At 41.5% G+C, this 27,522-nt stretch overlaps 2 long non-coding RNA genes across 3 annotated transcripts; one reads left to right on the top strand and one right to left on the bottom strand.

The window, feature by feature from the left end:
- Nucleotides 1-626: 626 nt before the first annotated feature.
- Nucleotides 627-27,522, bottom strand: LOC135190942 (uncharacterized). 2 transcript variants are annotated; one of them, XR_010308677.1, is made up of 2 exons: nucleotides 27,332-27,522; nucleotides 627-1,217 (listed from the first exon to the last, which is right to left on the bottom strand). It is a non-coding gene; the product is annotated as an uncharacterized LOC135190942 (long non-coding RNA). The 2 variants fall into 2 exon arrangements; XR_010308678.1 differs by lacking the exon at nucleotides 27,332-27,522 and adding an exon at nucleotides 15,218-15,603.
- Nucleotides 15,916-24,033, top strand: LOC135190938 (uncharacterized). Its single transcript, XR_010308675.1, has 3 exons — nucleotides 15,916-16,279; nucleotides 20,742-20,844; nucleotides 21,401-24,033. It is a non-coding gene; the product is annotated as an uncharacterized LOC135190938 (long non-coding RNA).

A 27,522-nucleotide genomic window follows, 5' to 3' on the forward strand; every position in this document is an offset into this window, starting at 1 on the left:
AATGGGATTTCACAAAGTCCTTTTCAGGACAGGGAGCAGCACAGGGAACTGCTTGAAAGAGTCCAGCACAGAGCTACAAAGATGATTAAGGGAGTGGAACACCTTTCTTATGAGGAAAGGCTGAGGGAGCTGAGGCTCTTCATCTTGGAGGAGAGAAGACTGAGGGGTGACTTCAGTAATGTTTACAAATAGGTGAAAGGTGAATGTCAGGACAGAGCCAGGCTCTTCTCAGTGATGTCCAATGATGGGACAAGAGCCAAAGGGTGCAAGCTGGAGCATGGGAAGTTCCACATAAAAGTAAGGAAAACTTTTTACTGTGAGTGTGACAGAATAGTGGGACAGGCTGCCAAGAGAGGTTGTGGAGTCTCCTTCACTGGAGACATTCAAAACCCACTTGGATGCATTCCTGCGTGACCTACTCTAGGTGATCCTGCTTTGGCAGAGGGACTGGACAAGATGATCTTTTGAGGTCCCTTCCAACCCCTAACATTCTGTGACATTCTGTAAACAAAAGATATTCTCTGGCTTACCAAAAAAAACCCACCAAAAATCAACATGCAACCCGCTGTATAATTTGTCATGTACTCACAGCAACAGAAAAGCAACAGGAGAGACAGTCAAAGCTATTGCCTCTACCTACTTATTTTATTAGTCTATATCACTGTGTATCACCACATTGAAAGCTCTCAGTAATAGTAAGCTATTAAGGAGACACCACATTGAAAAATAAAATGAAATAGATATACTTTGTGTTCAGTGAACAAAAAACAAATTTACCAGCATCTTTTAAAATTACCTGAATAGATTTTCAACAGTTACTCTGACTTCAACATCTGATTTAGGAGAAATACCACAACAGATGGAAAAAAACAGGTAATGATCTCCTCCATTTTGAGTAGGAAGCCATTGAATGTAAAAATATAGCACAATAACCATGGCAAGCATGAGCTTTTGGCTTATGCCACAACAGACATAATTTAACTGTGTCTGACAACATCCCGAGCAAGCACAGTGTCTGAATGCTGCTAAGGTAGATGTGAATGAGACTCAAAGACAACTCTGTTTTCAGGAATGAGAAGAAAACAGACAGGGGAATAAAAATCAAAATTTAAGTTCAGGCCTACAATCAGATCTTCAGAGTAGAAACTTGTGGACATCCAGAGGTCCATTAACTCAGTCAGGTCCCAGTTGAACAAATCCAGCAGCAGGATTAGAGCCTAAATGTGTAAACAGAAAAAAAGTGACGTGATCAGCTACTATACTGCCCAACTCAAGGTTTATACAGCATTCACTGATCACAGTTTATTCCCCTTCAGGTAAACACAAGTCCCTGCAATGCACCTGCTCACCTCTTCTGTGTTCCTCTTGATTTTCTTGTTTTGTTTTGTTGGTTTATTTGAGTTTTGGTTTCTTTGTTTTGGGTTCATTTGTTTGTTGCTGTTTTTTAAATTTAAAATAATAGAACAAATTATATAGTTAAGAGAATAGTCTAATATCAATAATAATCATGGGTTTATCTTTGTCAGCTCTTCAGTTCTAGCCATACAGTTAGTAAAGTGCCAAAAACTGAGACAGTTTTACCATGTTTTAATACAGTGAGAGAAAGTAGTATTATTTCTATAAACACATTCACTGCTATGCCTATCTGAAGGCTGTGAGAAGCTGTAGTTTGGCAGTGTGTTAGATGAAGTAACTTTTTATGCTCTCTAACATAGAATCATAGAATCAACCAGTTTGGAAGAGACCTCCAAGATCATTCAGTCCAACCTAGCACCCAGCCCTATCCAGTCAACTAGATCATGGCTCTAAGTGCCTCATCCAGGCTTTTCTTGAACACCTCCAGGGACGGTGACTCCACCACCTCCCTGGGCAGCCCATTCCAATGCCAATCACTCTCTCTGTGAAGAACTTCCTCCTAACATCCCGCCTAGACTTCCCCAGCACAACTTGAGACTGTGTCCCCTTGTTCTGTTGCTGGTTGCCTGGCAGAAGAGACCAACCCCCATCTGGCTACAACCTCCCTTCAGGTAGTTGTAGACAGCAATGAGGTCGCCCCTGAGCCTCCTCTTCTCCAGGCTAAACAACCCCAGCTCCCTCAGCCAACATACCAAGCAAAGCTCACAGTAACATTCATACAGATTCATACACAACAGCCAATGGGAAAATGCAATGTCCTAAAAAAAAATCTTTGTAAGGATGTTTGCCTACTCAAATTCAGGCTTTAATATAATAGGAATGTGTGCCAGCAGCAGTGAATACATTGCAGGAATAGGCTTATAGTGAACCATGGGCTATGCTGTGGAGTATTGTGCTATCTGAGTTTAGGCAACAGCAGCAGCAGCACATATCATCCATCCTAGGAGGGGGTCTGTGCCTTCTGCTGTACTGTGCACTTTCACTGCTACTACTCTTTGAGACAGCTAGACTGAAAAGAGCTGTCCTGGAGTACAACATTCTTCCCTTTACTGTAGTAGAGCTGCCTTCAGAGATCAGCATGTAACCAGACAAATCAATATAAACACACCTTCTGTAACAAAAAATGTCTAGGAGAATCAACTTATCCCTGACTCTTTTTACTACTCCTACTTGGCGGGTTAAGATGCAGTAAACGGCTTTATATTAAGTAAATTAATATTTAGTTAATTAGGTAAGTTTAAAAAATATTCTAAGATAAGTGAGGACACAAACATCTGAAATACATTGAAAGAGATGTTGATTAGCCCATAGCACTGAGGGAGAGGTAAGGACTCAAAATTCTGGTATTCCAGGTGTAAAAAAAGAATCATAGAATCATAGAATCATAGAATCAACCAGGTTGGAAGAGACCTCCAAGATCATCCAGTCCAACCTAGCACCCAGCCCTAACCAATCAACTAGACCATGGCACTAAGTGCCTCATCCAGTCTTTTCTTGAAGACCCCCAGGGACGGTGCCTCCACCACCTCCCTGGGCAGTCCATTCCAATGCCAATCACTCTCTCTGTGAAGAACTTCCTCCTAACATCCAGCCTATAGCTACCCTGGCACAACTTGAGACTGTGTCCCCTTGTTCTATTGCTGGTTACCTGGGAGAAGAGGCCAACCCCCACCTGGCTACAATGCCCCTTCAGGTAGTTGTAGACAGTAATAAGATCACCCCTGAGCCTCCTCTTCTCCAGGCTAAACAGGCCCAGCTCCCTCAACCTCTCCTCATAGGATTTGTGCTCCAGGCCCCTCACCAGCTTTGTTGACCTTCTCTGGACATGTTCCAGCACCTCAACATCTTTCTTGAATTGAGGGGCCCGGAACACTATACAGGAAGTTTTCTATTGACTGTGCACATGGACACTGAGATGCCTTGTTCATTTTATTTAGACTACTTGTATCAGAGGAAACTCAGTGATACACAAGACAGGTGTGACTTCCAAAGCTGTGGGAGGAAGTAATGGTTTTATCTTCTTAGTGTTAGGTCAGGATATATATATCTATATATATATATATATAATTAATTTTTTTACATTTATATGTTGAATTCCCACTTGTGTACTCCACGCATGTCAAGGTGGTACATGACCAAGAACTTGTAACATTGTGCTTAGGACATAGTGTCATATTTTGGTTATTTTATCTCAAGAAAGCAACAGACTAAAACCTGGCTACCACTCAGCACACCAAGGCAGGAGCAGAAGGCACTTCCCAGCAGGACTCTGCCTGACTGGGTGCAGATGAAGGTCCCAGCCAAGGGGCAAGTAAGCTAGCGGGGAGCAGAAGGACGCCTGACCTCCCACCTCCATTTCTCCTCACTGGCTGTGAACATCCCGTCACTGGGATCCCACAGACACACTGTCCTTTTTGTCCAGCATACCACAAAGAGTGTTTGCTCACAAACTCTATGAATTCACAAGCAAAAGGTCATTTACAGCCTTACCTGGTCACTACTGCTTCTTCTCTGAATAACCTGAAGCTATTAAGAGGCTATTAGCATCAAATTCTTTTCCAATGAGTTACATTTCTGAGGAAAGGCAACGTTCAAATTGTTCTTTCCCAGGCTTACTACATACTTTAGTATTTTCATCTCGACACTTAACTGCTAAACACCTAAGAAAATCTTTCTTCTTCCTCTTGCAAAGAGGCATTTACAGTTTATATTTTGACAGCTGGTGGAAATGTATTTGTTGTAAAAGTAACAAGCAAGAAAATAAGTAGCTTTTTTTCCCCTTTTGTTGTGCCTTCCTATATTAAAGCTGCTTTATCTCTGGTTTAAGTGAGAAAAGCCTACAAACAATTCCAATTCACAACCATTTCATACTATGCCCATACAACTATACGCCAGTGGAAAATTAGCTAAGAGCAGATGTTATTTCCTCCCCCCTGCTCTCCAGTCCCCCTTTTCAACCTGTGAGTTCTGGGCCTTGCTGAAGAAGGAAGGAAAGAATGACTCTGGCTGGTATGAGACCTGTAAAACCCTCAAGAGAACTGAAACCTTTCTGTTCCTGGGGAGAATTCTTCCATCATCAGGCAGGATGAGAATAAAGAACTGATTCGGTTAACTGTATTACTGAAGTACTTTGGAGAACAATTGTTAGAAGACTTGACTTCATAATTTAATTGTAAAGAAATGACTGTGCCCAGTGTTTATTATTACTGTAAACTAAAGAAAAAGATCAGTGCCCTCGCAGGAAATGGAAACCCACATTTTTTTATGCTAGCCACCTCACTGCGACACTACAAATCAAAGTCCACTGTTAGCATCCAGTCTTTGGTGGCAGGTGAGAATATTCTAAGCAATATTATGTGGAAAGCAATTGTAGGAAAGAACTCCTTCATATAATACAATTTCATTTGAGATTTTCCTATGAATGTCTTAATTGCTGGTCACACATGCAAAGCTCTGCAGCTACACCACCATCCTGCCTGCTGCTCAGGCACATAACTAAAGGGACCTGGGGGTACTGGTAGATAGTAGGCTGAAGATGAGCCAGCAGTGTGCCCAGGTGGCCAAGAGAGCCAATGGCATCCTGGCCTGTATCAGGAACAGTGTGGCCAGTAGGACAAGGGAGGTTATTCTTCCTCTGTACTCAGCACTGGTCAGGTCACACCTTGAGTACTGTGTCCAGTTCTGGGCCCCTCAATTCAAGAGACATGCTGAGGTGCTGGAACGTGTCCAGAGAAGGGCAACAAAGCTGGTGAGGGGCCTGGAACACAAAGCCTATGAGGAGAGGCTGAGGGAGCTGGGGTTGTTTAGCCTGGAGAACAGGAGGCTCAGGGGTGACCTCATTGTTGTCTACAACTACCTGAAGGGACATTGTAGCCAGGTGGGGGTTGGCCTCTTCTCCCAAGCAAGCAGCAATAGAACAAGGGGACACAGTCTCAAGTTGTGCTGGGGAAAGTATAGGCTGGATGTTAGGAGGAAGTTGTTGCCAGAGAGAGTGATTGGCATTGGAATGGGCTGCCCAGGGAGGTGGTGGAGGCACCGTCCCTGGAGGTGTTCAAGAAAAGACTGGCTGAGGCACCCTGAACCTTAGGATTGATAATCAAAATTTGCAGATACTTTCAGGGCAACATTTCCACAATGGTATTTTTCTTACTTCTTCCAATCAGCTGAAGCATTCAATCAGGTTATCATCATTACCACATTCTGATTCAGCAACACTTTTCTCTCTGATTTTGACAAAGGTAGCCTCATCTCACTCACATACATTCAAAAAGCTGCTGACCCTTTTCCTAGTCACTCACTAGACAAACACATCACTGTCTCCATAGCTCTTCCTGCCTTATATCTGTTACTTACCTTCACTTTCAAGGCCCTTCCTTGCTTATCACCACACTTACAGTTTCTTTATTATTTTTGGGATGCCAGCTGTGGTTTGATCGCATTTGAAGCTAGGCCAATTTTCATGAAACATAAAGCTGAAAAGATCACTAGATCATACTGTCCACTTTATTATTTTGTGGTTGGCTAAAACACTTACAAAACCCCTCAATTTTTACTCAACCTTTACCTTTAGAGATACTTCTTCTGTCTCTCATCCTCCTATCTCCCACCTGCCAATGTCAGGAGTCCAGCTTTCAGCTCCTCTCTCACCTACATTTTCAAACAAATGTTATGCCTCTATCTGTTTTACACTTTACACTTTAGGGAAACTCCTTCAAATATTTGAAAGCATTGCTGCTCTTCAAAGTTTTCTCTGGAATTCAGTATACTAAAATGCCTCTACAGCCCCTATGCTCAAAATGTGTGATAAGACGGTATCTATATACATGCCACCTATTTTAAACTACCTAAAAGAGGAAAGTGTGGGATGTAGGAGATGGATCTTCCCATACAGTAAATGGAAAGTGGCTGCTGATCAGAGCTATTTTGATGAAGAAACTCCTAAAATATCCCAAGCAGTCCTCTGAAGGAGTCACTGGATAAGCCATGGAAAGAGCCTAAGATCAGTCTTTTGAGTTAGGTACCCAAGTTGCATGCCTGAAGTATGAATGGTCCCCTTCAAATTGTGAATTCCTTCTCATCTGTGTGTATTTTCTCATTTCACCTGTATTACATTGACACTGCAAACATTTAGGACTGCAGATAATCTTTTCAATCCATGTTTGTGTGGTGCTTAGCATCGCAGGAAATTCTATGTCCAAATAACACTGTTTTACAATAATACACCAAGTATAGTATTAAGCAACACCTGATCATGCAATTATCTATGCACACATGCCAGGCAGAAAATGCACAGCTATGCATCAACTTTAACTTTGCTATTTCTAAATTCCTTAATAACAATGAGCTAGAATGTGCCCACAGCTGGCATCTATTGGTTTTCTCCCCAGTCTCAATGATAGGCAAATCCTCAAGACAATCCAACACAGTAGAAGAGATAGAAAAGTAAGTGTGATGGGAAGGTATATGTGGATCCAGGATGAACACAGAAGTTTTGGCAGAGGAAGCAGGATGGGGGAAACATACCATGGAAACCCTTGTCATGTGTGTGTGACAGATGTCATAAGCTGTTCTCCAAAACAATGAATGAGAAAATGGTAAAAATGTAGGACAGGTAAGGTAAAAGTAAGAAATATAAGAAGTTCCCTTATACATGTGAAGAATTCCCCACAGCATGAGTTTCCACAACCTTATTACTGAGAAAAAAGATAACAAAATGTTGTGAAGAAACAATGAGCTTCAAGAAGTTACTTAGCCAAACTGAAGCCTCATTCAAATTTGGAAATCTAATTCTCATACAATCAATCAGACAAAACTCACACCAATGATCACATACAAAAGCAACAGAACAGAACAAGTGATAATGTTGATGATCTAGTTCTTGCTCCAGATCTATTCATGCAGATCACAGAAAATAAAGTTCTATCAAACCCTGGAGTGAAAAATTCCTTCTGAAGCAAACAAACAAAACCTAAGACACAGTCAGTTATAGATCAAAGCCTGATGAGAATAAACAAGGCAAGATATTGGATTAAAAGATCAATTTCACTGCAATGAATTTCATTATGCCTCTGTTACAGAATAGTTGTTAATCACCCAGAAATCGAGGTCAGTAACATGGCATAAAAATCTGCAGTTATTTAGGTTTCTCAGAATCACTGAAAACTGTCAATCTAACCAAAATAAGTAAGTAAACCCTAAAAAGGCCAAACAATGATAGGTAACATAGTGAAACAAATTCAAGAGAAAACACTTATTTATGAGGTTTCAAATTAAAGGTCCAACAGTGGGGAAATTAGCGTAATAAAGCTCAAGATGCTAGGCAAAGGGAAAGTAATGGTTACCCACAAAATCTCCAGTTAAGTTGTTGTTACCCACTGGAGATAGTCAAGGTGCGTCTTGAAAGGGCTCTGGGCAACCTGATCTAGTTGAGGGTGCTCCTGCTGGCTGCAGAGGGAGTTGAACTAGGTGACCTTTGGAGGTCCCATCTAACACAGACCATTTTGTGATTCTATGACATTCCTTCTTCCATAGACCTAATTCACTCACACCTTTATACTCACTCACAAACACTGAAACTTAGCTGTCTGTATGGTCTGACCAGAATAACATATGTCAAAACAGAGGACAAGGGCTGTCAGCTTTGAAGTCCCCAGCCCATTTCAGGAGCTGTTCTTGATTACTAATAAAAAGTAGGTTTTTTTGAGCAGATCTTTTAGGATAACCTTCAGTAAACATCAGCTGTGACACAGCAGTCCTTTGCCTCAGTATCTTACCAGGTGTCATGGTAGGCCTGATAGGCCAAAAATGGGCTTGCCCAGGTATGTTCTTCTGCTCTCCCCTCTTCTGCTGTGGGGAGAAACAACCACGGGAAAGAGGACAAAGAACCTGGAGCCACTGGGTCTAAGGACCCTGGCTTGTCCAGACATGTTCCCCTGCTCCCTGTCCTTCTGTGCTGGGAGAAGCAAACACGGGAAAGGAAAATGAAAGCCCTGACTTCACCTAATATGGTCAAGCTTGGAAAAGTGCCTTTCTGGTTGGCTAATCTATGTCCAAAGGCCCATTAGTCTTGGGCTGTATTGATAAAAAGGGATGAGCAGATAGCACAGTGTGCTGCTGCTGCCTCATTGTATCCTGAACTGCCTGAAAACTCCACTGCCTTCAGTTTACCAGGAACAGGCTCTGAATGCCTGCAGACAATCAGCCTGAATAGCCAGCATGACATTGTGCCAAGACTGCACATCACATTGCATCCTGCCTGCCCTTCTGCAAGGCTTCTGCTGAATCAGGAATCAAGAGGAACCAGGTCAGAGACTACGCTATATACTCCCAGCTTCCTGAGAAAAGGGCTTGGGAAACTCCAGAGCCTCTAGCGGCTTTGAGACCACCGACAGCAACCCCTCCACATGCTTTGGGTACTGTCTGATAATATTTTGTGAGTAAATACTTAAAGCCTCTTGTAATTCACCAATTGCCTTCTGCCATAAGCAGAGAGGGGCATCCTGTGTCCATCTAGTGAAAAAGCAGTATAATTAACCACAAGAGTCTTCTCTTCCAGTATAATGTTTGCATTTGCCACTTTAAGAAATAAGTGTTCTAGTTTTGCCTGTTTCCTGTGTGTATAAATTTCCAAACTCTGCGTTTGGATGTCTGTGAATAAGTTTTCTGTTGGGATTTAATGTTAATAAACAGTTTTCATAGTTATTAACAATCTTTGCACGGATATCAAAATGAATACAGATGATTAATTTTGCACAATTCATCACTCCTGGCCTTTCATAAATCTTATGCCATATTGCTGCCTGCTGTCTGCTTTTCCTTGTTTGGAATACAGGTCTGAAATGTCTGCCTGCAGTCTCTCCTCCTGTTTGCCTAACAGGGAAAAGAACAGTGAATGTGCTACACAACATCCTTGTCGCCATCCTCCTGCTGTTAGGATGCAAGGTCTTCTGCTAGCAAGTCATCTGTACTGTAACACACAGACACTGCTGGGAATGGTGTCCTGGAAACGGTGTCCTTCATTATCAGCACAGGCCACTTCTTTAACCCATTGTTCCACTCTCTCATCTTATGCTGACACATACGTTTCCAGCCATCCTGCATTTATTCTGTTCTGTTACAACTCAGAGTAGTTTTATGTCAGTTAAACTGCTTGGTTGCAGATCACTGCAGAAAAAGCACACTCCAGGCTTCCAGCTCCTTCACCATTTGCCATGTCATCCTCTACTCCCTTTGCAATAACAGTCACAGAAATCACTGGTAAGCTTCTCCAGGGAGCAAACAAAAAAAAAAGGTAAAACCAAACACTTTATTGGCAAGGCTAGGATTGCTTTTAAGAGTGTATTTCCATGGACTGGATAACTAGGGCAGCTGAATGCCAGCATCAGGTGCAAGGGAGGTGGTAGGACTGCCTGTGTTTAACGGAAGTCATTCATTGGATCACTTATGCCAAGATGGGAAAGAAGACCAGATGCTTCAGCCTCAGGAAGGAACCAGGGCACCACACATCAGCAGTTTAGTGAAATATCTCTGCTCAGTATGGCACTACAGTCAAAGTTAAAATAATAAAACAGGCTGCTTAAACAATGGAATTCTAAAAAAGCCAGCATAATAAGTTTATAAAAATCAATGTTGTGACCTCACCAGAAAAAAAAGAAACAGACATGAGGTACAGGTCACTTCTTTTCTAAAACTAAGAACTGGAAAGGGCTGAAATGTGAAAAAGACAAACATTGAAAATATCCTATGAAAATACAGAATCATAGAATCAACCAGGTTGGAAGAGAACTCCAAGATCATCCAGTCCAATCTAGCACCCAGCCCTAGCCAGTCAACTAGACCATGGCACCAAGTGCCTCATCCAGTCTTTTCTTGAGGACCTCAAGGGACAGTGCCTCCACCACCTCCCTGGGCAGCCCATTCCAATGCCAATCACTCTCTCTGGCAACAACTTCCTCCTAACATCCAGCCTGTACTTCCCCTGGCACAACTTGAGACTGTGTCCCCTTGTTCTGTTGCTGGTTGCCTGGGAGAAGAGACCAACCCCACCTGGCTACAACCTCTCTTCAGGTAGTTGTAGATAGCAATGAGGTCCCCCCTGAGCCTCCTCTTCTCCAGGCTAAACAACCCCAGCTCCCTCAGCCTCTCCTCATAGGCTTTGTGTTCCAGGCCCCTCACCAGCTTTTTCTCCCTTCTCTGGACACGTTCCAGCACCTCAACATCTCTCTTGAATTGAGGAGCCCAGAACTGGACACAGTACTCAAGGTGTGGCCTGACCAGTGCTGAGTACAGGGGAAGAATAACCTCCCTTGTCCTACTGGCCACACTGTTCCTGATGCAGGCCAGGATGCCATTGGCTCTCTTGGCCACCTGGGCACACTGCTGCCTCATCTTCAGCCTACTATCTACCAGTACTCCCAGGTCCCTTTCCTCCTGACTGCTCTCCAGCCACTCAGTCCCCAGCCTATAGCGCTGCTTAGGGTTGTTGTGGCCAAAATGCAGAACCCTGCACTTGGCCTTGTTAACTCTCATCCCATTGGCCTCTGCCCACCCATCCAGCCTGCCCAGGTCCCTCTCAAGGGCTCTCCTACCTTCCAACAGATCAACACCTGCTCCCAGCTTGGTGTCATCTGCAAATTTATTGATGCTGGACTCAATCCCTTGTCCAGATCATCAATAAAGATATTGAACAGGACTGGGCCCAGCACTGATCCCTGAGGAACACCACTAGTGACAGCTGCCAACTGGATGTGGCACCATTCACCACAACTCTCTGGGCTCTGCCATCCAGCCAGTTCTTGACCCAGCACAGAGTGAATCTGTCCAAGCCATGAGCTGCCAGCTTGGCTAGGAGCTTCTTGTGGCAGACAGTGTCAAAGGCTTTGCTGAAGTCCAGGTAGACTACATCCACAGCCTTCCCCACATTCACCAGGCAGGTAACCTGATCATAAAAGGAGATCAGGTTGGTGAGACAGGACCTGCTCTTCCTAAACCCATGCTGGCTGGGCCTGATCCCTTGGCCATGCTGTAGGTGCTTTGTGATGGCACTCAATATGACCTGTTCCATGACCTTGCCTGGCACTGAGGTCAGGCTCACAGGTCTGTAGTTCTCTGGCTCCTCCTTACAACCCTTCTTGTGGATGGGTATCACATTGGCAGCTTCCAGTCTTCAGGGACCTCTCCAGTGAGCCAGGACTGTTGATAAATGATGGAGAGTGGCCTGGCCAGCTCAGCTGCCAGATCTCTCAGCACCCTAGGATGGATCTCATCCAGTCCCATGGACTTGTGAGGATCCAAGTGTCTCAGCAGGTCCCCTACTTCTTCCTCATGGATTAGAGGGGAACTATACTGGACCCTGACTCCATCTGCCAGCTCAGGAGTCCAGCTGTCCTGGAGACAACCTGTCCCACTATCGAAGATTGAGGCAAAGAAGGTGTTAAGCACCTCTGCCTTTTCCTCATCCTTTGTCACTATATTCCCCTCTCTATCTAATAAGGAGGGGAGATTGTCCTTGGCCCTTCTCTTGCCATTCATATATTTATAGAAACATTTCTTATCTTCCTTGACAGCTGTGGCCAGCTTAAGTTCTAAATGGGCTTTTGCCTCTCTAATTTTTCCTCTACAAGACCTAGCAACTTCCTTGAACTTTTCCTGGGACACCTCTCCTCTTTTCCAAAGGCAATATATTAGGAAGTTTAAAACAGAGAGCATTATACATGTACATGTAACAACTGCTTTATAAAGGTCAGATCAGACATTTCCATGCACTTGTTATACTATAACCCAAGAAAAAAAAGTACAGAGACACTCAAAGTGTGGAAAACTCAAAACAGATCAGAAGAAACATTTTCCACATTATATGCAATTAGTTCATATAGACTACTGAGGTAATTTAGCTATTACTGTAATCACAATGCTCCTATCAAAGGTAGCATAGATCAAACTGGTTACTACATAAAGAATTCAGGAAGAAACTTACTTGGAAGTTAATATCAACTGAAGCATTAGGATAGATTTACTAGTGAACCAGGAAACTATACTATAGTATAAGCCAACATGATAACTCCTATATAAAAACAATAATCAAAAGAAAAAGGAATATCTACTTGATTTCATTAGTCAACTTTTATTGACACTCTCACACTAATTTTTCCTACAGTTTGTATAAAATACTAGTGGCAGCTCATTAACACAAGACATAGATTTGGAAATGACTAAAGTTTGAATACATTACGATCTTATGTAAGCAACCAATACATGAAAAAACTTAAATCAGCATGATTATAAACTAATTTTCTCCTAAAATGTGGTTTTCCTGATTTCTAATCACAGACAGATTTTCTTAGAAGTTTGTTTGTTTGTTAAAGACCTGAAACTGAACTTTCCCCTTGCCGGTTAGAAAAAAACAAAAGCACAGATTCTCATCACAGACCTTGCTAAAAAGCCCCCTCAAAGCAACAGCTTACTGATTACTCACAAGCAAGGGAACTTGAAATAGCATGCCATCATTACGCTGCATGGTTATCTTGATTAGATCATCCTGCTTTAGTTTAAAATGCATATTATCACAGCACATACCATAAAACACATTCCCTTATTGTATTAACTATTATAAAGAGATACAGAAAATTACTGTTTCTTCTCAAAGAGCAGAAAGTCTTAATTTTATTAAGATAAGGGGAAAAAAGTTAGTAGAAGAAGAAGAAGAAGAAGAAGAAGAAGAAGAAGAAGAAGAGGAAGAAGAAGAGGAAGAAGAAGAGGAAGAAGAAGAGGAAGAAGAAGAGGAAGAAGAAGAGGAAGAAGAAGAGGAGGAAGAAGAGGAGGAAGAAGAGGAGGAAGAAGAGGAGGAAGAGGAGGAGGACAAAGAGGGGGAAGAAGAGGAGGAAGAAGAAGAAGAAGAATAGAGTATCAGTACAGGGCTTCATTTTTTGCTTCAATCTTTCCTTCTGGATCCACAAAGGTAAAGAGAATACTGTCTAGGGGTGGAGAATAGTGTAGGATCAGGAGAAGCTGCCAGCACTGCCAATGCAAGGATGGGAGTTTACGGTTTAATCAGTGGCTGGGTCAGGTAAACAGCAGAAACAAATGGCTGAAGCATGACACAGTACAAGAGGGTGCGAATGAAGACTCAAAAGGTCAACAACGTAGACAACAAGAAAGATCCTCTGGGAACTCATTCCTGGGTAGAGAGTGCAGCTGGTACCAGGATAGGAGAGAGGAAGATTTAAAGAGCTACATAAACTTTGTGCAGTGACACTTGAATGTTGGCACAGGTACCTGTTCCGCTAGGAGAAGGGATTTTCAGTCAATATACAACTCTGAGTCAAAGACCTTACTGTCCATAGTAATAGAAAATCTGTCTGACACAAAAGCAAGCCAGCAGGTTTCTGAAAGGCAATGTACCATTTCTGAACTCAAAAGGCAACACACCTTTTATTTATGTTCTAAAATAAGCAGACCGTTCATCAGCAGGAAACTGGAATATACTCCTTCTGCATGATTAAATTACTCTGTTTTGCAGATGACACAGGCTGTGTATTTGTGAGTAAAGGAATTGAAAATGTCTGATTTACCTTTTGGCTTTATACCTTTTGCCTAAGATCATAAAATCATAGAATCAAACAGGTTGGAAGAGATCTCCAAGATCATCCTGTCCAACCTAGCACCCAGCCCTAGCCAGTCAACTAGACCATGGCACTAAGTGCCTCATCCAGGCTTTTCTTGAACACCTCCAGGGACAGTGACTCCACCACCTCCCTGGGCAGCCCATTCCAGTGGCAAATCAATCTCTCTGTGAAGAACTTCACACTCTACTGACAAATAGTTCTTCACTGAGAGAGTCATTGGACACTGGAATGGGCTGCTCGGGGAGGTGGTGGAGTCGCCGTCCCTGGAGCTGTTCAAGGCAAGGTTGGACGTGGCACTTGGTGCCATGGTCTAGCCTTGAGCTCTGTGGTAAAGGGTTGGACTTGATGATCTGTGAGGTCTCTTCCAACTTTGGTGATACTGTGATACTGTGATATTTCCTTAATTCTAAAATAGAAGGCACATTTGGTTTTTTCTAAAGCTATTATATGTTTGAAAAAATGTACTGAATATACATAACTTGAAATACACTTTGCTGTACCTGTACCTGCAAAGTTGCCCCATGTGGTTTTTTCCCTTTAAGTAGAGGGGAACTACTCCTGAGGGGGAAGGTTTAAACTAACTTCGTGTAGACATGAAGAAATTTCTTGTTAAAGACATTTCTTTCCTCCTTCCAATAGCATAAAAGCTACTTATTTGGTAATCAAAGTTTTGGGACTGAAACTGGCCATTTCTGGACTTCTTGTTGATGATTAATGCACAGTTTAAGAGAGCCATTACTTTCTGACAGGCGCTGCTGAAGCCAAGTGTCTGATAATATACCAGCTTCTGCTCCACTTTAATTCTAATATAACGATGGGAGCTCTTTTATTCTTAATGCATTGCGTTAAATATTAAAGTGAAAAAAGCTCAGCAGCGTACGTAGTAGTTGCTGTAAGAACAGAACACCAGCCCTGCAGTATCACAGTATCACAGTATCAACAAGGTTGGAAGAGACCTCATTGATCATCAAGTCCAACCCTTTACCACAGAGCTCAAGGCTAGACCATGGCATCACGTAGGCATCAAACCAAAGATATATTCGTATTAGTCACAGTGTATTTTTGAAGAGAAGCACTTGCCACAATCTACTGTATATCCACTACAAAAAAAGATCCAGGCTTACACTATACATGCAGACACCCAACGTAAACAAAGTAATAAAACTGCTTCAGCTCACAGTAAGCTTCCAGGTTGCATTTATCATCCGGTCTGTACGTTGTGCACGTTGTTTTCCAGAAAGGAACAAAGTCTTTCTTGCCCTTTTAAATGCTTTAATTATTTACTTGTTTTCCAAGGCAGACGGAAGCAGGAGGCAGGAACAAGTCCCCACTCCAACACCTAGCCCAGCACTGCCCATAGTACGTTCCCGGCGCCCAGCAACTCCCAGCGCTCCCTCATCTGCCTCACGAAACGCACAACTGTGGTGTTAGTGCAAACGCTGCAGTAGTGCGAGGGCATCCCTAACACAAGCCCGAGCCTTCGAGATGGAAACACCGTTCAAAGACAGCTGTAGGTCTGAAAGGCTCACAGCTAAACCACACTGCACTACGGGGAAAAGCTAACCCACTGCTAAGCAGCGTGGGAAGCCACCGCGGCAGCACCACGGACCCTATCACTTCAGCGGACACGTGGGGAGCGGGAGGGAGAACACGGAGGACCAGCAACAAAGGCCGAGCCGCCCACAGGGCTAACCAAAAGCTCCCAGCTCAGACGGGAGGCAGAGCGGCAGGCACAGCACAGCGAGCAGGCCGGCGGCGGGCAGCCAATGGGGGCCGGGCAGGGCGGCGGCGGGCAGCCAATGGGGGCCGGCAGGGCGGCGGCAGGCAGCCAATGGGGGGCGTGCGCACCGCCGGTTCCCGGACCGCAGCTGGCGCGGCGGCCCCCAGCAGCTGCGGCCACGGCTGGCTCCGGCGGCGCGGGAGGAGCCACCCAGGTCCTAACGCCGCCGGGCCAGAGCTGCGCCGCTCGCCTCTTGCCCGGCGTGCTGCTGTAGCTGCCTCCAGTGGCTGGAGTCACCGCGGTGACACCCTGAGCAGCCTAATGACGCTTTTCTGGTGGCGCAGCTTGCTGGCCCAAGGCAACGTTTGACTCTATTATTGATATTACGCTGAGGAACCCAAGGCTGCTTGAACGTTCTGGTGTTCAGTACCTCCTGTTCTGGGTGACTGGCAGAGCTGCAGAAAGCCACGGGTGAAACCATCGCCTCAGGAGAAAAGGACTTACGGATCCAGCAGAAAAGGTCAGTACCTGCAGCACCTGAAATCAAACCTGGCTACGCTTAAAAGAAACTGACTAGATCCTCAAAACTCAGCCCCTAAACGGAGTCTTAGAGCTGCACATCTTCACCACACAAGACAAGAAAAGAAAAAGCCACTCTGGAACAGGCGGAAAAGGGAGAGCAGGACTAAAGCCATACATACTGTAGCACACGCTAGCAAGATTCCAGACTCTTTCCTGGTCAACAAAGGAAAGATCTTGGCAAGCCAAGGACTCATAACAGAAATCTGCAGGAGGAACAGTCTGGTGAGGCAGCTTTTACACCTGTAGATGTGGTACGTGTCAGCATGCCCGGTTTTCTGGCTTGCTGTTGCTGATTAGGTTTATGAAAGCAGATGCAGCTGTTCGGTAAGGCAGAGTTACTGCCCTCTGCATCTACACCTCGTTCTCTCAAACACATCATTCTGGCCTGAATGGCAATTCCTGATCTATTTTCACTTTTCTACCTCCTTCCTCTCCTTACTTATATTTCAACACCACTTGAAGATTAAACCAGTAGCACTGTTCTGTCTTTATACTTATTATACTCTTGCAGTGAGACATCCTTAAGTGATCTGAGATGACTTAGTCCAGGGTGCTAGAATTAGGAACAGGACTTAAATGGTAACTTTTAAGTGCCTTCCAGTATTCCCTATGGGAGTTGTGATCAATTTTCTTAATGATGGCACATAGTTTTTGTTAATGTCTACAGATGCAAGCAGCCCAAACCAGACATGCTCCATGTCGGGAATTAGGGTTAGGTGAGCATCAGCAACCTTCTGCTGAAAACGAGCAGGGATGCAAACTGAAAAGCTCACAATGTGCAGCCACGAGTAGTGTTAAAAGTGCAAACTGTATGGGAATACCACTCTTTAATATGAGTGTATCTGCTCACTTTGTCACAAATTCCTCCATTAAATACCATGCCATGTTACTTAAAAGCCAACGCACCTGACTCATGATACGTTGTATTTATTCGACCTGTTCTAGTGGGAGGTGTCCCTGCCTATGGCGGGGAGTTGGAACTGGATGATCTTTGAGGTCTCTTCCAACCTAAACCGTTCTATGATTCTGTGATTCTATTCTATGACAGCAGTGTCTTACTCCTCTCAAAACCACAGATCTGTCATCCAGAGATAAAATATCTGAAAAGATACAGATTGATGCAGACCTTTAATTAACACTACTATATAGCACATGAAAAACACTCAAACATCCTACAGATTCAAAACAGTATCTGAAAACACTTACTTCACATAGTTTTCAGAACCCTTTCTCTCATCTTGCTGCTGTGAGCACACATCTGTGTCATGTTACAGATCCTAAAGAAATGTAGGACTGGAACCCTGGACCAGTTCTGGACCTGCTTTTTGCAGTTTCCCACTAATGTAAGTGATAATTTGTGTAACATAAATCTCTTTTGTCTTTTACATTTTTATTAAACAAGGAAAAATGGGTAAGAAAGTAAAAATTCAAGGACAACTAAGATAAACAGAAGATGACTGGTTCATTCTAGTTAGTGTTTTTACAACATTAGATCTGTGCTATTAAATTCCCAAATAAAAGCATTTCTGAATCTGTCTAAATCATTAAAAAAACCCCCACAGGTGGCAGTGCAAAGCAAATGCTTCTATAGTCTGTCATCAAAGAGTCCAGAAATGCATATACTCAAACTGTGCTACTTTATAAAAGCAAAAAGAACCCCCCCCCCCCAATAAATAAATCAGTCTCTCAGCTCCAACTTAGGCATACAAGACAGATGTAACCTACAGACTCAGCGGTGTGAACAAAGAGCAATCAGATGTGGTAAAACACAGCTTTACATTCAGTAAGTAATTGATAGCTCCTATGTCCAATGTGCACAAAAATTCTCAAGGATTAGAATGGGTGTAAGTATCTTCCAAATTTTTATATGTAATGGCATCAAGTTTCACAGTGGGCTGCAATATTGAGGGCATGCCTTTAGGCTGGCATGTGCATTTAGCATATGAGTCATTCAGCATGGGAACAGCATAGCAGAAACATCCACAAACTAATGAACTGTGAAAGAAGTACAGCATTCTCCCCCTCAGGCTTCCACCTACTAAAGTGTCACAAATAAAGTTAATATCACAAAAATGACTTAAATTAAATGCTAAATGGCAGTCAGTTCTTCTACAAGTCAGTCACTTGTTTTAACTTTTTATTTGAAACAGTCAGTAGTAACCTTAGAAAAGATCAACTGAAAAAGACACTCCAGCCTTCATTTTTATAACCACTCCAACTACAGATAGGGTACTTCTGTGACAAGGCAATTGCAAACCAGGTTTTTCTTGATTGATGTCAACCTTCAGAATTTGAGAGGGATTAAAACTATGGAAGAGCTTACCTTGCCTCTTCTTTTTACCCCCTGATAGTTGGGTTTAAAATGCACAGATGGAAAAAATAACCAAACACTTGCCATGCAATGAACCAGAGTGAAAAGCAGTAGCCTGGCACGAAAAAAAAAAAAGAGCAGCCTAACTTCCTCATCCTGAGTTACTACAATAGCTTATAGAATCATAGATGGAAGTAGGGTTTAACTGCTAAGCAGATATCTAAGTTTATATATCTAGCATGCCCTCTTTTCCAGTGCAGCTAGAGAAACTTAGTATGCCCCTCCATTACAGTTCCTGATTTGTGTTTTGCATTGTGGCACTGGAATGAGTGCTTAGCACTTTGAAGGTCAGGTTTTCTCTCCCATCCATCTAGAAAGTAAAAATGAAAAGCTGACTGCTGCAGAAAGGGATATGAAATAGAAGTCACTATTAATCTTCTCCATACCAATCCAGTTTCAAATGCAGAGACTGCTTACAATTAATCTTCTCAGGACTAACTAAAGACTAAATTAAAAGGAACCTCTTGTACTATCTTGTAGTTAAAACAAAACTTCCACTGCTGTTTCTACTTACATTTTCAGATTTCTGTGAAACTTGCAACAAAGCAGTGCCAGTTTAGGAACCTAGCATGCTGACATTGTACTTTAAAAACAATTATACAAGGAACAGAAGTTTCCAGCAACACTTCATTTGCCAATAATTACCTAAGTGCCTCATATTTCCCTGCAAATTTGGATGTAATGCCTGTAGAACAGTGACATGTTCAGTGATGAAATATGCCACCAGAGGTGAATTACAACATAGTGAAAAAGGAATTTTTTAAATTGACAGTTCAAAAATATTCAGTACTAAGTATTTTGAGAAACAGGCCCACAAACAGGGAACCATAAATGGTCACTAACTCTAATATAACACTCTTAGAAAAAATACTTAAATTGTTTGTAATATGCAAGAAGTCCCTACTAAGTAAACTAACATTGTTGAACACAGTTTCAGAATTCAAGGTATTGCACAACCCTAACTTTTTGTACTTTAGGAGATATTTTCTTTAAACAGACAAATTTTCATAAAGATACCCAAACATATTTTACCCAGAAGTACCATGTACTGTTTAATAAACTACACGCAAATTCTTAACAGAATGGCACTGATTTTGAAGATGCCATATCCATGGTTATCCTTAACATATCCATTCATATCCATCATTAGTACCTTGCTCACTTGGTGCTCATGCTGCAGAATGGATTTCTGACAATCACAGAATCAACCAGGTTGGAAGAGACCTCCAAGATCATCCAGTCCAACTCCCAGCCCTAGCCAGTCAACTAGACCATGGCACTAAGTGCCTCATCCAGGCTTTTCTTCACCTCCAGGGATGGTGCCTCCACCACCTCCCTGGGCAGCCCATTCCAATGCCAATCACTCTCTCTGGCAAGAACTTCCTCCTAACATCCAGCCTATACTTCCCCCGGCACAACTTGAGACTGTGTCCCCTTGTTCTGTTGCTGGTTGCCTGGGAGAAGAGGCCACCCCCCACTTGGCTACAGTGTCCCTTCAGGTAGTTGTGGGCAGCAGTAAGGTCACCCCTGAGCCTCCTCTTCTCCAGGCTAAACAACTCCAGCTCCCTCAGTCTCTCCTCATAGGGTTTGTGTTCCAGGCCCCTCACCAGCTTTGTTGCCCTTCTCTGGACACGTTCCAGCACCTCAACATTTTCTTGAATTGAGGGACCCAGAATTGGACACAATACTCAACATGGACCCACCAAAATGGTTTATAGAAAGTAAATTTAAAAGCTGTAAAACATGAAAAACAAACCAACAACAATTTGCAAACCACTCAAGTGCAATGTAAACATAGTCAATATGAAACTAATTCTGAAGGGTTCATCATATTGTGCTGGACTGTAAAATAACTGCAGTTATGATGCTTTTAAATCACTAGTTCACCTACTGAAAAACTACAAGGGCAAAGTTCCCATTTTTATGTTAAATCTCATATACCTCACCTCATTAAGGGTAGTCATTTGCCTATAAGTGATTTCCTATTAAAAAACAGATTGGAAGAATATTATTCTTAATTATATTAAAGGTCTTCTAAGGAGAAATGAAAATTGAAGTTCGAATGTGCTGGACAGCACATAAACAGAACAGTAAAAGGTCTCTGATCATAGGAAAATCAACAGTTTAAACAGGTAAGACAGCATGGGGGAAAAGTTCACACACAGCACAAACAGCATGATTGTAGTAAATATAACAGTAGTTCTAATTTGGGGGTGGCTTTTGCTGGCAAAGAAATGGAAGGAGATCCAGAGTAAAGAGGGTGGATTAAGTAGGGGGAAGCATATGAAGTAAGCAGGACTGAAGCAGAAGAGGTAGGATGGATGGAAACAATGTAGACATAAAGTGGAATGAACAGTCAATAACTATAGGACAGAGAACAGCTAATTAAACCTAGAGAACATTCTCTGAATGGCCAAAGGTCCCTGGGCTCTTTCTATTCCTGCAAGTTAGTCTCTGACTAAGTCCTTTACTGCTCCTAGGATTAGAGGAGAAAGATTTTCAGTCTTTTCCCCATCACAGTCTCCTCCACAGCTTGTAATATGGCATCTATATCTTTCCCTCACCTGGAGCTTTAAACTGAGAGTCACCTGAATGTGCTCAACATTCTCATTATAGAACAAGTGCACATAGGTCATCCTTATTTGCAAACTATCCAAGTTTTGATATTCTGATTTACTTCTTTCTTAGGTAATTCATACCAGAGAAGATTCATCTACACACCAGAAAAGTGAGGCAAGACACTGCTCTATAAAACAGCTGCTGCAAGTTTGATCAGAGCACAGAAAACATTGTGTTTCACACTGAAAAACAGAGTTAAGCTAGGAATCGGGGTTGGGACAAGCTGCTCCATAGACCCTCGTGCATGCAGCTAGATGGAAATATTCTAGCCATTCACAGTAAATTGTACTTGTTCTTGGATTGAATTACTAGATTAGCCTTACATCAGAAAGGAAGATGCATTTTTATAGTCAAAACACTCACTGTTTATATCCTTTAGCAGAGATGGAGGTAAGTCTGTGTAACGGGCAAGTTTGCCCACAAAGGCAAACTGAACCTGTGGAACTGAAGTGGTGGAACTTTTTATGGGCCTCTATGGGTAAGGGCAAATAAACTAGAATCAAGTCACTTTGTTCTCATATGAAGTCTCCAATACAAATAGTTTATACTGGCACAGCAACTGCAATATAATTACAAACATTTTCTGGAATTGGGCCAGCCCTTCTAGCTTGTTTCCTTCTATGTGGAAATAAGCTACCAATAGTTTTATACTGATAGAGCTCTGTTCACACTATAGGGAAAGACAGCTCATACTTTAATTATGCCAACAGAGATAAAGTAGCAAAATGCCTGATAGAGGAATTAGTGTTTCAGATACAGTCCGTTTACCTACTGCAAGACAGCTGTGATATTCCTAGCACAGGCAAGGCTTTAGAGTACCAATTCTTAGCATAAAAAAAAAATCCCTCCTGTGTAATTCCCAGAACAACATCAACCTTTGAAATGTTCATAGAATTACTAGACACAATCCAGACTTTTAATTTTCTGATAGATGCTGTCAAGAGTTCAGCTGACAAGAATCTTCTGTGCCACTCAAGTGTCACTTTGTAACAGTTTTTTATTTCAAAATTACTGCTTTTTCCCCCCTTTCCCCCCCTTTTTTTAAATTTCAGCAACAGTACTGTGATAATTCTGAGTCTTAGTAAAAGCATTGCTGAAAACAAAATGCATGTTTTGGCTTGAAAAAAACACATAAAAGCAATTGGTACCTCCTCATCCAGGCTACAGCTTGGGAAATGATCTCTGACTTGCCAATGACAACAACAGGCAAGTAGCTATCCAGCAAAATCTCTTTAGCTCAGCTGCACAATAGTACTTCCACTGCTATTTATACTTAATTTGGTTGTTTAAAATGGCATCTGCAAATTCAGGCTTAGTAACTAAACCAAAGCAGAGGGCACTTCATCCATCTACAAACTGAAATAAATACTTTGCCTCTTAATTTAAGAGTGTTTTCAACTGAGCCACTGTCCTTTTGAAGTATCTGGAGTCCCAAAGCCAAGTTTCTAAATGACTGCTGTATTCACAGTGCTGCATAAAATGAAATTCAAGTCACTGACTGTGCCTTTCTGATGCCCCAACTGGAGTCTTCATTTGACAGCAAGTACACTAGTTGCATTGTAAGATGGACTTCCACAACATGCACAATTACCTATTCCACAGTAGGATACTAAAGTTAATCTACAAGGCACTACACACATCACCTCTGCTTGGTGAGCATGTCAGGAATGAGGCACCCTCTCTTGGAAGACCCTGAACCTCCCTTAGCTGTATTGCAGATAAGGCTGAAGAGTTTTGTCCTTCAAAAATATAACTAACCAGCTCAACATGATGACATTAAAATGGTATCCATGATGAGGGTAATTAAACTGGATGTCGATGATCAGGAGCACAAATTTCTGGACCTGCTCTCTGAAGAATGTTGTGACACTGGGTACCAAAACCAGAATAGTGTGTTGGGTAGTATCCAGTCCTGTTACTGTTGTTAAACCTTAAGGTAAGCTACTCACCTGCTCTCACAGACAGTGAGCACTTTTCCATGTCACTGGGTCACAAACACAAAGAATAAGGTAAGATAGGTCTCTGAGACAGGAGAAAGGAAGCTAATTGTGTTACAAAGAAGAATGGAACAAAGATACTCCATAATACATCAGTATGTTGGGCACAAAGAGAGGCATGTGCACAGCATATATACTGCTCAGATGCCATGGTTTAATTTGCAGTGGCAACGTAGCATCGTTACCTATATTGATACAGACTGCCTCTTAAAATAAGTCACTTCTTGAAGATTGAATGTGCTGTCTGCTATGTATTTATTTTTAAACTACCAAGAAGTCCTAGTGCCTGTTGCTCAGATTTTATATAACTTTACAAATTCAGGAGGTGCAGAATTTGCCCTCAGCTGTTTAGAATACCAATGAGAGCAATTAGAGGCATTGCTGAACTGTCTAGGGAAAAAAATGTAATCTGTATTTTTCATTACCCCTGAAGAAAGGTACAACTTACTACAAACTTGTTATTATTTCCACTTAAAGAATTAGAAGAGCTATTATGACAACTCTTGTATTTAAACAATTGCTTAGCAGAAGTAGTTGCTTACTTTCTTAAATCAGATGATCTACTTAGGATGCACCTGTTTCTCTCACAGTCCATATTGCCTGTAGAACTGAAACCAGAACCCCATAATACCTCATTGATGTTAATGGTTCACTGAAGTTAAATGTTTTTAAAATGATTAAATGTATTTCTTTGTTTTGTTGTAATCTTTTCTCTTAAAATACTCTCAATTTTTATTCCTGATCTCAAAGATATTTTACAGTATCTTTCTGTTTCTCAGGAAGGCAAGAAAGTAAATCTATAACTCTTTAAAACATCATCATATAGAAGAAAAACTTCTTTATTTTTCAGAAGGAAAATTTCTTTTTCTAACAATTGCATAACTACTTTGCACCTCTTTTACCTTCAAAACAGTGAAAGAGGACCCTGGGTGATAAATTAGGAAGGATTACTGGAGACAGCTGTAACAGTTCCTATTTCTATTCCATACCTTGTTCCTCTCTAGGTTTTTTGCCTCCACTACTGAGGCAGCAGTATCTGCTGCACCACTGTTCTTTGCAAGAACAGAGTAAAGCAGCATCAGTTCTGGGTGACTTTAAGGCTCTAGGTTACAAATTACATTGTGCTGTTGCAACATAGAGCTACTCTTCCCTGGAGAAAGTGAGGACCATCTCAAGCAGGAAACAAACCCAACTTAATCTCAAGATTTAAACAGAGTCCCTACTACTTATTCCAATCTAGAAGCTGTTACTTCTAATTTACACGTGCACTATCAAAAGACATCTCTGTCTTTGCAAAATGGAAGTTGCAGTAGCTGACCTAACTCCACACTTGTGTGGGAAAACAAGATAAAAATATGCATAAGAGTTAAACTAGAAATTCATCTTCTGTGTTGGTAAAGAAGCCCTTTATAGAAACAGTACTGCTGAAATGTTAGATAACTACTAATGCTCAAACTGTAACTAAGAAATCCTCTTAGAAATGTAGGCACATCTATTTTAAATGTAAAGTGGAAAATATTTATAGTTTAACTCACACCCTTTGCTACTTAATTAGCATAATTTTAAAAAAGGAAGAAACCTTTAAGATCATCCAAAGAAATCCTGTACCTGAAGTGTAGCTGGAGAGTCCCCAGTAGTCAGTCTGGTCTGAGATTCTCACCCCACTGTATGTCCAAGAGCTGACATTTCAAGGATGCGAATTCAAAATCGCCTAGTGGTGACTTAACTTTGTCTCACTAAAGGTAAACCAACCTTTATTCCCACTCAGGCCAGCTCACTGATTTCAGGGAAAACATATATGGAATACTTTCAGAAATGCCACCCCTGAGATAAAAAGACAAAAAATCCAAACAACCCAACAAACTGACACAAGACATTCGAGATGTCTTGATGCATGATAAATCAAGTATCTTTGTGTGTTTGTGCATGTTCCAAGTCACTGAAATTACTTTTAATTGCTCACTAAATAATGTAATCTCAAATACCTTAACTTCTACTCTTCAGGTACAAGACTCTGAGGAAAACCTGATTTTGCCTATGTACAGGAGGTTGTGCGAGGTACAGTAATAGTTCTGCTGAAAGATGCAGAAGCAAAATGAATTCTCTGTTCTCCACATCCATATTGTAGACTGTTATTACTGAGTAACACTGAACTTGTACATTTTACTCTCATCCTAGTTTGTCTTCTTTGGAACTGTGTTCAGTAAAAATCTGGCTTCATGTGCAACCAGAATCCACTCCCACCAATGGGAAAACCTAGTAAGCTTAAGAATACTGTTCTTTAAATATATTACAAACAAAGTCAAATGCACCAAACCCTTAGTTTTTTGTAATTCTGTAGCATTTATTAAAAGACAGTTTAAAACTAGTATCTAGGAGACACTATTCATAGCATTCATACCACAAAAATAAAGCCAGAAAAATTAGGAAGTATCTACAGAATAGATTCTCTTTTTTGATGGTTTTGCTGGAATGCATTTCAACTTTAAGAACTTCCCTGAAGCAACAGCTTTCTTTTCACTAGTGCTGCCCTTGTTTGGAGCACCCTAACAGTTCATAAGCTTTCCTGAACTAGTTTCTGCTTTTAAGTATCCATTACTTTTATAAAGCATTTATTTAAAACAGTATGTTCATGTCTTCTCTAAGTGGGCTAAATTACTTCAGAAGTATTGTTTGTTCTATGTGACTGAAGTTCCTTGGCATCAGTACCATAGCAGGATGGCACTGATAAGTGAAGCATGCACACAAAACCAGGCAGAACAGACACATCTTTCTGGAGCGTGAAGACACAACAGCATTCCAATTTAAAAAATCTAGTACTTTTCACTCTGCAGGGTTTTCCTCCAGACAAATGGTATTGTTAGGGTTTCTCATATCATATATGCATCTATGAAGAGGTATTTTTTTATATGCAATTGATCCAATCATTTAGCAGCAAAGTATACAGGTGTCAGAAAAAAAAATATCTAGGTTTGTGTGCACTGCTGATAAGTCTGACAAACTATATTCAGCCTTTCTGATAAGAGCTAATTTGGTTGGGTGGGAGGTTTGGCAGGTTTTGTTTATTTGTTTGGTTTTGTTGGTTGGGGTCTTTCTTGGGGGGGGTATTTTGGGTTTTGCTTTTGTTGTTTGTTTTGTTTCATTTTGTTTTTTTCAGATTATCACATATTTGACTTGCTGGTTGGAACACCAAATCCATAGCCAGTGAAAGAACCTCTGGAGTTTGAAATGAGAGAACACAGAAAAATTCAAGTACCTGTTTAAATATTTATAATTATTTTATCAGTATATTATTAATACTTCCTGTTGAAGGTACATTGCATACAGGTCCCAAGCAGAATATGACTGACTATAAACCAACTTCTGTTGTGAAGCCATTATTATGTTATAAAAATAATTGGATGTCTAGAAAAAAGTAACATTAGAGTAACCATTCATATAAAATTAAATCCTGAACCATGCCAAGGTTGAAGAATCCATTTTAGAAAAAAATCCTAACTGGCAGAAAAATCAAAAGCTGATTTTGTTTTAAATAGAAAATTTTAGGATATTCCAAGTAGTGAAAACCTGACCATGAAGTCATTTTTATTTCCATTCAAGTATTTGAGACTTAATTCTTAACATCTCCAAAACAGCAACAACTCTGGCTTAGCAAAATACTGAATTCAGAAAATAACAAAACACATACAAAAACTCAGGAAAAAAAATTGTAGCAAAAGGGAATTGTATTATTAGGGTCCTCATGATCTCCATCCTCAACAGGTACACCTGTGATAATGAATGACACTAAACTAATTTCCCAGACAACGATTTCCCTCCACACATCTCCTACATGTGCATGCTACTGCAAGTGCCTTTTCATTTCAAGATACTTTAAAGTATCAAATGACCAAGAGCTGCCAGGCTCTGCGTGACACTGCATGTATGCTAATGTAAACGAAATGCCACCCTACAAAACCCAAGTGAGTGTAATTAAAAGAATAACATAAGTAAAAGTACTTACCTGAACTTGACAAAACACCTCTTAGCTGCATCGGTGCAACTTCCTAACTGAAGAGTCTTCCTTACAAGTGAGTGAGTTTCTTCAGATGATTATTCTGGGGCACAGGCTCCTCCAAATGGCAGAATGAATGTATTGCCAGGATTGAAAATCTACAGACCATCTGAGGAAATTGAACCGAAAGCAAGAAGTGC

The sequence above is a fragment of the Pogoniulus pusillus genome, chromosome 3 (assembly GCF_015220805.1).
Source record: "Pogoniulus pusillus isolate bPogPus1 chromosome 3, bPogPus1.pri, whole genome shotgun sequence".
NCBI lineage: Eukaryota > Metazoa > Chordata > Aves > Piciformes > Lybiidae > Pogoniulus > Pogoniulus pusillus.